The sequence below is a fragment of the Oryzias melastigma genome, linkage group LG8, assembly GCF_002922805.2.
Source record: "Oryzias melastigma strain HK-1 linkage group LG8, ASM292280v2, whole genome shotgun sequence".
NCBI lineage: Eukaryota > Metazoa > Chordata > Actinopteri > Beloniformes > Adrianichthyidae > Oryzias > Oryzias melastigma.
Window position 1 is genome coordinate 13,698,735 of NC_050519.1, and position 7,262 is coordinate 13,705,996.

General features: G+C 37.7%; 1 protein-coding gene, 3 long non-coding RNA genes and 4 other non-coding genes across 11 annotated transcripts in view; 7 read left to right on the forward strand and 1 right to left on the reverse strand.

The window, feature by feature from the left end:
- The window catches only part of LOC112146297, a 2,378-nt gene extending 457 nt beyond the window's left edge, over positions 1 to 1,921 (forward strand). For 2 of the 4 annotated variants that reach the window (XR_002919239.2, XR_004948345.1), the window contains exons 2-8: positions 159 to 232; positions 433 to 479; positions 561 to 606; positions 799 to 854; positions 1,124 to 1,174; positions 1,364 to 1,420; positions 1,651 to 1,921. This is a non-coding gene — a long non-coding RNA (uncharacterized LOC112146297). Of the gene's footprint in view, positions 1 to 158; positions 233 to 432; positions 480 to 560; positions 607 to 798; positions 855 to 1,123; positions 1,175 to 1,363; positions 1,421 to 1,502; positions 1,575 to 1,650 lie in introns of those variants that run through there. The other 2 variants (XR_002919238.2, XR_002919240.2) reach the window with 2 other exon arrangements.
- The window catches only part of LOC112146197 (GTPase IMAP family member 8), a gene marked incomplete in the record, with an annotated part of 36,101 nt that overhangs the window by 17,294 nt on the left and 11,545 nt on the right, over positions 1 to 7,262 (forward strand).
- Positions 280 to 351, forward strand: LOC112147021. Its single transcript, XR_002919366.1, has one exon. It is a non-coding gene; the product is annotated as a small nucleolar RNA SNORD49 (small nucleolar RNA).
- LOC112147026 lies at positions 653 to 726 on the forward strand. Its single transcript, XR_002919370.1, has one exon. It is a non-coding gene; the product is annotated as a small nucleolar RNA SNORD65 (small nucleolar RNA).
- Positions 986 to 1,063, forward strand: LOC112147020. The gene has a single exon (XR_002919365.1). It is a non-coding gene; the product is annotated as a small nucleolar RNA SNORD49 (small nucleolar RNA).
- On the reverse strand, positions 1,112 to 1,724 carry LOC118599065. The gene is made up of 2 exons (XR_004948347.1): positions 1,614 to 1,724; positions 1,112 to 1,463 (listed from the first exon to the last, which is right to left on the reverse strand). It is a non-coding gene; the product is annotated as an uncharacterized LOC118599065 (long non-coding RNA).
- On the forward strand, positions 1,215 to 1,288 carry LOC112147024. Its single transcript, XR_002919369.1, has one exon. It is a non-coding gene; the product is annotated as a small nucleolar RNA SNORD65 (small nucleolar RNA).
- Positions 2,355 to 3,694, forward strand: LOC118599064. Its single transcript, XR_004948346.1, has 2 exons — positions 2,355 to 3,248; positions 3,337 to 3,694. It is a non-coding gene; the product is annotated as an uncharacterized LOC118599064 (long non-coding RNA).

Here is a 7,262-nt window from a genome sequence, read left to right on the forward strand (position 1 = left end):
GCTACAGCTAATGCTAACAAGCTAAAGCAAATGTTTTTCGCTCCAAGCAATTCCTCTAGTTGTTGCAGTAAAACAGAAATGTATTGTGGCACTAAATACTGAAAGTAAAAGCATGGTTTTAAAAGTTAGATTTAAGTTCTACCTCTGTTTTTTCTCAGGTGTCCAGGCGTCCTCATTGAAGATGAGTTTAGCTAACTTCAACCTGCTAGCCTGGAGGCTCCACGTGTTTTATGTAGGTGAAGAAAAACCGGATTATATATTTTCCTGTAACATTTGGATGTCGGTGATGAAAATGGTGAATAGGAAGTGCCGTCTGATGCGATAACTGACGATGTTTCTTGATCACTGTTCTGAGCTCTAAAGTGACTAACTGCTTCTTCATGTTTTATTATTTATGTAAATTTTAATTTTTATACAAATGTGGTTTTCCAGGAAAAATGGAGCACACAAGCTCAAGGGGGTTGAAGGTTAAAATAAAGGTAAAATGTGTGAATTTTTAAGTTTACAGCATTTTAAAGTTGAAGTATTTGTTGTATATATTTTTTTCTTGTTTTCCTCAGTGATGGACAAACTCCATATTATCTGCCCAAACGAAGGAGGATGGAGGTGAATATGCTCTTATTTTTTTTTAAATTGAAACTGTTGGCTCCTGTTGTGATGAAACATAAACTGAAACAGCTGGAATTACCGTCAGATTGTTCAGTGTTGATCATAAGTTTTCTGAACACAAAATTACAAAATGTATATATATATTTTCACAAAACTTTAGTTGGTCTCATAGTACTTTTGTTTTTGCAGGTGTTGGGCTGGTTGGTGCTCATAAATACGGGTACATGCAACTTTGGTTGCTTCTGGTAAGTTTGTACCCCTGTTGATCTAACACTTTTAATTTGTTTATTGTGGATGTAAAGGATGTGATCCTTAAATGTAGATTGATTGCTGCAAAAGTGGCTTAGATAAACTTTTTAACTAAATGATCAGCTTTTTCAATGATGAAAGCTTGGAATAGGAAGTGCCGTCAGATGCGATAACTGACGATTATTTCTAATCCACTTTTCTGAGAACTAACACAAAATCACAAATATTGTTTTTGTTTTCCATTGTTTCCTTATTTTTTTAACAGTGTCCCTGCAGATCTAGCTGTTCCCTGTGATGCTTCAAGATGAGTCAAGAGGTAAACTTCTGACTTAACTACATGTTTCTGTAAAGAATTATTGTGATGAAGCTAAACTGAATATAGCTGGAATTACCGGCAGATGGTTCAGTGGTGACTCTCGGTTTTCTGAATAACTACGTTTTTTGATGATGCTTGTTAGTGGAAATATGTTTTGTTTATTGTCTTTTTGTTTTTATTTTTTTCAAGGATGAAATGGGAAAAGGTGTATCTGTATCATTATGGAACATAATTCTGCTCAGTGTGGTAAGATTTATTAATTTATTGCATAAAGATGCAACTTTCTTGACTTTTTTTTTTAGCTGAAGACTTTTTGTTTCTTCTTCAGATGGAGACTTGGAAGAATTACCGCCTGATAACTGCTTTGAGGAGTTGCAGCAGTTTTCTTTTAACCTTTTGTTTNTATTAATTTATTGCATAAAGATGCAACTTTCTTGACTTTTTTTTTAACTGAAGACTTTTTGTTTCTTCTTCAGACGGAGACTTGGAAGAATTGTCGTCTGACAACTGCTTTGAGGAGTTGCAGCAGTTTTCTTTTAACATTTTGTTTCATAGCCAATTACTATGTATAAAATCAACAGCATTTATGTAAAGTTGCTTAAACAAATTTATATTTTATGGGGGGATATGTTGCTACTGTTGAGGTGAACAGAAATACTCTTAGTTAACCTCGCATTTCATTGTTTGCTCTGATTTAGTTACTTGTCAACAAGAATACTAATAAATTACTACATCAAGTGACATTAATAAATGCTGGTCTTTTTTTACAGAGTGACTATTGTTTAGATAATGTAATTTAGTCTGACCTCCATGATTTGCTGATTATTTTATTCTTATCCTGCTTAACCTTGACATATTGCCTCATCTGATAATCTGTTAATGTTCAAAGAACATTCATTAGTAAAACATTTGAGGAAATATTTATGAAACAGATTTTGAAAAATCGGAATTATGTTGTGGAGCTGTGGTGGCAAACTTTACAACTCTAGCAAAGAAAATGGTTATTTTAAGAAGTTCTATCAAAACTCAGTGAATCAGTGTTCGCTTCACATCATATCATTATTCAGAGAAATAAAAAGCTCAAATTTGATCTTTAAGGTGGAGAGTACACGACAAAAAATTCTGTCAGATGCTTTACAGAGGANATTATGTTGTGGAGCTGTGGTGGCAAACTTTACAACTCTAGCAAAGAAAATAGTTATTTTAAGAAGTTCTATCAAAACTCAGTGAATCAGTGTTCGCTTCGCATCATATCATTATGCAGAGAAATAAGCTCAAATTTGATCTTTAAGATGGAGAGTACACGACAAAAAATTCTGTCAGATGCTTTACAGAGGAGAGTCAATGTAAGGCTTCTAATGTCATAATGCAGATTTTGCCTGATACAAAACTGACTTTCAAATGGATCCAGTGCACAAAGCCACACGGCCATAATATGTAACTAGGAGTAATGACACTTTATGATAGAGATAATTAACATTTGATCCCAATTATACTCTATACATTTTCAAATTTCATGACAAAAATTTCCAATTTATCTTAACAGATTTGCTAGAAATGGCTCTTCAGTTTTTGGCACTAAAAGCTGAAGTTTAGCCAATTGCCTTAAACTTATATTTTTTTTATAGATGGAAGATACTGTTTAGGAGAGTAAATGTAAGAGGCAACAAACCGAAACTATCTTTGGAAAATCATTTTTCATGTCTCTAGCCTTACATGTGACAGTAAAATGGACATCAGTCTGTTACAGGAGATAATTGCTTTTTGAAATGGCAAAGAAACTGGGGAGAAAAACATTTTAATAGGTGTAGCTGTCTAAAAAAAAAAAAAGATTTTATTTTGTTAATTTGAGTTGCATTTAATTTTATGTCTCATTGCTGACCCCTTGTGGTTAACTGAAAAAACTGACTGTGCATGCGCTGTCCACGCGTTGGATCATAATGAGCCAGGTGTCGCAGCATTAGCATAACGAAAAAAGAACACAGAGAACACGCTGGACGAAGACGGAACGGAGCACGGTGGAAAGACTGAAAATGGACGAGCAACTCCTTAAAATGTGATCAGAGGGCACACGGTAATATTGTTTTATTGTATTGTAGCTTTGAAAGTTTTTTTTTGTAAAAATTGCATGTTGAAAAGTGTATTTGTTTTTCTTTCTATAGTTTTTCACGGTGATTCCTTGGTGATTCTTTGACGATTCTGTGGTTACGTAAAAAATAAATGACCAAAAGATCATCAGTCGGAGCGTGGCTTTTTCCTGATCGGATTGAAAAACTTAAGGAGCAGCTACAGTGAAAAACGTGACCTGTCGGTGCCACGTGGGAAGCCTACGGGAGTCTTCGTTGTCGCCATTGGAAAAGGCCTGCAGCAGCGGTGAAGCTGAAGAGCGCAGCCACATCAATGGAGACGAATAAGGACTGAACTTCTCAGCACAGTGCATTCTGTGTCTAACAGGTCAGACTGTCATCAGAGTTGGTAAAGGACGGTAAAGAAAAAAGTTTAAAAAGAAGAAAAAAAAAAGGGTTTCCAAAATGTTCTAAGTTGCTTGTTATATTTTGTCATTTAAATCCTACTAAGTTTGTTACTGTTAAACATTTAAAGATAGAGTGAATATNCTAAGTTGCTGTTATATTTTGTCATTTAAAGCCTACTAAGCTTGTCACTGTTAAATATTTAAAGATAGAGTGAATATTGTTAATACTGTTCTGATGATGACTACTGAAACTTGTGATCTAGATGTCATTAATGATGCCTTACAATCTGAGAAAGCTCAATTAGAAGAGAAGTTAAACAGTGTTTACCTTGATGAATCAGAAAGGGAACAAATTGAGGTACGCATAGGAGAGATTTGTGCAGACCTTGAAATACACAAAATCGAAATACAACCAGGTTCTCATGGTGACTCAGAGGTTAGACGTTCAGAGAGAGAGAAACGTTTGACTGAAAAGATGTTTGAGCTTAAGAAAGATGAGTTGATCAAGAGAGAAAGAAGTTTCTTGTCAACATACATGCAATTCAAGGCAGAAGTTCAGTTGACCAGATCCAAACTTAAAGTGCAATGCTCCAAATCAGACCTTGGTGAAAGAATCCGTTCGATCGAACAATCTGAATGTGATGTAAAACATCATTATGAGTCAATACGTGTATTAACTGCACCACCTCAAGACATTAGGAGGGAAATGGACAGTTGTACATCAGTCTCTGCTGAACTAATTCTACTGTTGAAAAGGCGTTATGCAGATGTAGACAAGGAGTTTGATGCTGAAGCAGTAAAAGAGTCGCTCCAGAAGTTACTTCAAAGACAAGATGCAAAGTCTATATATGGATCAACAGTATCAAGAGCAGAAAAGAGTCAGCATGATTTTAGTTCTCAAAGCAGTCATGTAACAGCAAAAAGGGCAGATGCTGCGGCACGCTTAGCGGCAAAAAGAGCTGAGGTTAACAGAGAAATAGAAATTTCTGTGCAAAGACAGGAAATTTTGGTTCAACAAGAAAAGCTAAAAATGTTGGAAATTCACAGAGATCTTGATGCAATCAAAGCAGAATATAATGTTTATGTTGAGGAGGAATCAAAGGCAAAGGCTGAAATAAGAGATGAGGTAGAAGTCACTTCATTAAGTCAGCTCTCAGAACAGTCGCATGGAAGTTTGCATCCTCGAGTTCATCCGAGTGCAGCTCCACTTCCTCCACCAGTCACAACAAACATTCAGGTTTCAGAGAGAGTTTCGGTTTCCCAAACTAGTGATGCTCAAGTAGCAGGGAAAGACAGTGAAGTGTCTCTGGTTGAAGCACTGAAAGAATCCCTGACAATGACAAGACTTCCAGCTCCAGAACCGTTTGTGTTTAGTGGAGATCCTCTTAAGTTTGTAGAGTGGAGAACATGTTTTAAGGCTCTCATAGAAAGTGGTTGTGTAAGTTCAGCACATAGACTTTTCTATTTGAAAAAATACACAAGTGGAGAAGCGCTTAGCGTGTTGGAAGGAACATTCTATCGTAGTGATGAGGAAGCCTACATTCAGGCTTGGGAAGCCTTGAATAAGCGTTATGGCCATCCTTTTGTAATACAGAGAGCATTTAGAGGAAAACTAAGCAGCTGGCCAAAGATTGGGTCAAAGGAGTCACTCAGATTGAGAGAGTTCAGTGATTTCCTCACTTCCTGTAAAAATGCAATGCCTTATGTGCCAGGTCTTAAGATCCTAGATGACTGTGAGGAAAATCAAAAAATACTCCTGAAACTTCCAGACTGGGTAACGGCTCGATGGAACCGACATGTGACTAAAACGTTGGATGAAAGAAAAGAATATCCTGGATTTGTGGAGTTTGCAGAGTTTGTGGCTGAAGAAGCGCAAATAGCATGCAACCCAGTCTCCTCTTTGTTTGCATTAAAAGTACTTGAAAACCCAGTCAGAGAGCAAAAACGCGTTAAAGCAAGTGCTCTGATTACAACAAAGGTGATCAAAAACTCAAGGACCTGTGATGGAAGACAGAGTAACAAAACAAACCCTGACACCTTTTCAGTTAAGAACAAAAGACAGATTGAATGCATTTGCTGTAAGGAAAGTCATTTTATTTACAAATGTGAAAAATTTGCAGCAATGTCCCTCCAAGAAAAGAAAAGGTTCATCACTGAAAACAACATGTGCTTTGGCTGCCTCAGAGTTGGGCACATTTCCAAGAACTGTCGTCAAAAAGCCAACTGCAATATTTGCAGGAAAAGCCATCCTACTCCACTTCATGAAGATCGTCCTCAAGTGGACAAATGGGAAAAGAAGATAGAAGAGGAAAATACCTCAGCAGTGTCAAACAACGTGAGAGTGGATCATAACAATCGCACTTCAATGATTGTTCCTGTCTGGTTGTCATGCACAAAGGGTGAAGAACAGGAAACCTTGGTTTACGCTTTGCTAGACACACAAAGCAGCAATACCTTCATTGACCAAGAAATTGCGGACAAGCTCAATGCAGACACTGACCCTGTCAAATTAAAACTTACAACAATGACGGATAAAGGTTCAATCATGCCAAGTTTCAGAGTAAATGGGCTCAAAGTAAGAGGCTACAACTCACAAGAGTACATAGAACTACCTCCCACATATACTCGTGAGTACATTCCGCTTGAACAAAACAGCATACCCACTTGTAAAACGGCAGAAGCATGGCCTCACTTGCACAATATTGCAAGGGAAATGCCCAATCTGTTGGATTGTCCTGCAGCACTTCTGATTGGCTATGATTGTGCAAGAGCTCTAAAGCCAAGAAAAGTAATCTCAGGCAACGACTACGACCCCTATGCAGTAAAAACGGACTTAGGGTGGAGTATAGTGGGATCCATGAAGCCTTGGACAAGTGCTGTGGATGTAACTGGAACATGCCATCGCATTAACGTGAAAGAGCTGCCATCCATCACACCTTCNGTTCAATCATGCCAAGTTTCAGAGTAAATGGGCTTAAAGTAAGAGAATACAACTCACAAGAGTACATAGAACTACCTCCCACATATACTCGTGAGTACATTCCGCTTGAACTAAACAGCATACCCACTTGTAAAACGGCAGAAGCATGGCCTCACTTGCGCGATATTGCAAAGGAAATGCCCGATCTGTTGGATTTTCCAGCAGCACTTCTGATTGGCTATGATTGTGCAAGAGCTCTAAAGCCAAGAAAAGTAATCTCAGGCAACGACTACGACCCCTATGCAGTAAAAACAGACTTAGGGTGGAGTATAGTAGGATCCATGAAGCCTTGGACAAGTGCTATGGATGTAACTGGAGCATGCCATCGCATTAACGTGAAAGAGCTGCCATTCATCACACCTTCCTGTGTCATCAAAGTGTTGGAAACAGATTTTGTGGACACAAATCCCAAAGAAGGAAACGTATCTCAGGAAGATTTTCAGTTTCTGCAGTTCCTGAATGACAACATTCACTACAACAGTGAAGGCCATTTGGAAATGCCTTTACCTTTCAGAGAGCGCCCGCAACTTCCAAACAATAAACAGCTGGCAACATTACGCCTAAAACATCTAAAAGGAAAAATGCAAAAAAATCCAAAATACAAAGAAGACTATGTGAGATTCATGACCAGTGTC